We start from the raw sequence: 2,988 nt of genomic DNA on the forward strand, positions 1-2,988 counted from the left end.
CATGAAAATATTTACGTGTTTCCGTTTTGCCTTTATTATAAACTGTTCTTTAAATCATGGTGTGTGTGCATGCATGTATTTGGTACCTGTGCCACAGCACCCATGTGGAGTTGATTCTTCTCCTTCTGCCTTTATGTGGCTTCTGGGAAGTGAACTCAGTTTGCCAAGCTTTTGTGGCAAGTGCCTTTACCCACTGAGCCACATCACCAACCCATACAGCCCAAATAAACAGGATTTTTATTTAAAAAATGTATGTGTATGTACGTGCCTTTGTGTGCCTACAGAGGCCAGGAAAACATACTGAGTCTCTTGAAGCCAGAGTAACAATAGTCAGTGTGAGCTACCTGAAGTCAGTGCTTGGAAGTGAACTCAGGACCTCCTGAAGAAGCAGCAGATGCTCTGAATCTCTGAAGCATCTCTGCAGCCCCCATATAAACAGCTTTAAAGAGAACAGTGTTTGGAATGTTTGAACCTCTGGGTTTTCTGTCTATGGTTTGGCTGCTAGAACTGGCCCCAGCTTTCCTATCTCACATCTTGACCAGCCTCAGAATCAGAGAATCAGTTCACAAACATGGAGGAGAAACCTACATAGGTTTTCATGAAAGGCCTCTCTCTTTCTCCCCTCCCCCTTCCCTCCCCCTCCCACTCCCTCTCCTTGTTAGAATTGATAAGTTTTAATAAGTGATCCCTGAGGACTTTGTGACCCCCCCCCAAGTCTGTGTGTTAAAGACCATTCCTGCTAGCAGAAAGACACGCAATGAAGCTGAGTGTGGGCACAGATCTCCAGCTGGAGAGTGTGAGCAGAATTGTGCTGATGTGCACCGCTGTGATTAACCCCTGGCTGGGCCTTTCGCGTTACTTGAATATTGCTGAGTCATGTGTTTGTGCAACTGCCAGAGATGCAAAGAAATGGCATCAGATAGCCCCGCTCTTGGCCTCGGAAGACAGACTGGTTGGTAAAGTTTAATTAGCAAAAGCCATGTTGCTTACCAAACCCCTCTGCTTGAAAACTATGTCCACCCCCACGTACCTTCATGAAAGCTCACACCTGCTTTCATGCCAAAAGGTCACTTGCTCAGTGAAGCCCTGACCTTGGCTTGTAAAAATCCACCCCTTAGCGCCTTGTACTTCCTCTTTCTAAACAGTGCCAGCTGCATTTGTCAGCTCTTGTCTTTTGTACTCTGTGAAGCCAGTGCTGTGCACACAGGAATGGGTCAATCTGTACCTCCCATAGCAACCAAAATATAGCACATGCACAAAAGTGAGTGTATAAACTTAAAAAAAAATGTGAGGAGGTATAGAAGCAAGCTTCATTACATTGTATGGATAAAGACAGAACTCAAGCAAGCGCCCCTGCACCCCCTCAGCAGAGGAGACTTCTGGGATTTCCTTTTCTAAAATTGATGCCCTGTCATTTTATCTTGCCTTGCTATCCTCTTTTTGGAGAATTGAAATCTCTGTGTCAACTGGATAAAACATTGTGCCATTCTTTAAAGTCTTAACCATGGGATTGGCAAGATGGCCCAGAGAGCCAATGTCTTCTGGACTTTGGAGAGCACTCCTACATATGTACATACATACATACATACACACACATACATACACATAAACAAACAAACAAACAAATAAATAAATAACAAATGGAAAAATATACCTGGAGGTAGTAGTGCATGCCTTTAATCTCATCACTTGAGAGGCAAAGGCAGATCGATCTCGGTGAGTTTGAGGCCAGTGTGGTCTACACAGTGAGTTCCAGGACAGCCAGAGCTACATAGTGACACCTTGTCTCATAAAAACTAATAATAATAACAATAAAATGATGATAATACACGTAAATGAATAGAAATAATCACAGAAAATGACATAATAATAAATGTTATGAGAAAATAAGGGCCCTGTCATAGACTTACAACCTTGTAAGGAAGATATAAGGATAAATCTGTAAGAAACTCTGAGGATATCTCATAATGGCATTTTATGGAGGAGGTTATGGGATAAGCCTTCTGCACAGTTGTTTATAATAATAAAAATAATCATAAAAGGAAACAGAGAGAGCCAAGTGTCCCAGAGCACCCCTTGTGTTTTCTGGCACCACTTCGTGTTATTCTGGTTTTTCTCTCTTTAAAGTCACCAGTTATCCACCCTCAGGCTGGCCAGCTCTGAGATGACTTGCCCTGCTGTGGCTGTGTTCCCTGGAAAATTCCAAGAAGAGCTGCTCTAAGCCTCAGAGTCCTTTTACCTCAGTGGACGGCATGAGAAACACAAATAACTGCTTTATGAATTGCTGAGTCCAAGATAAGTTCAAGGTGACCCACTGTCTGTGGTGCTCAGCACTGTTGTTGTGTTCAGTTATTCCTTAGCTTGAAGACCCCTGCTGCCTGGGAGCATCCAGAGCTAAGCACCCTCTACACCAGCATACCACACTCTATCTCTTTACTAGGGCCCAAGTCTGGGTCCAAGAAAGAAGACTACAGCATCCCTTGAAGCCAAGGTCTTGATACCTTCATGCTTCTTGAGGATAGCAGGGTGTGAAGAATGAGCTCCTCTTGGACAGTCCTACCTCGCTCCCTTGTCTGCTCCTATCCCCTTACATAGAGGGCTGTATTGCCATTTTGGAAGATTGGCCTTGCCTTCTGTTCAACATAATATTTAAGCATTGACTTTATGTAAGAAGATGAAATTTAAAGAGTTGCAACTTCTGCATTAAAAGAAAAAAAAATTTTCCCCTACCTTGCTTTAAACCCAGGAATAAAAACATCGTTGATGGACAACTATTTGATTGTGCCAGGGGGAAAGAACGCGTTAAGATCCTCCCCCTGCTGAGTACTTCAGACTGGGTTTTAAGTATCCAACTGTCTTCATTTGCAAGGCATCAAATATTTTCATATTCTACAAATGGGGCTATTGAGCAATGCTCTGTGAAGGAAGGATAATGCAACTATTTTTAGTATGGTAATTGTAATTAAAAAGCGGTGGAAGAATAATCCT

The sequence above is a fragment of the Mus caroli genome, unplaced genomic scaffold (genome assembly GCF_978045245.1).
Source record: "Mus caroli unplaced genomic scaffold, Mus_caroli_1 scaffold_8, whole genome shotgun sequence".
In the NCBI taxonomy this organism is placed as follows: Eukaryota; Metazoa; Chordata; class Mammalia; order Rodentia; family Muridae; genus Mus; species Mus caroli.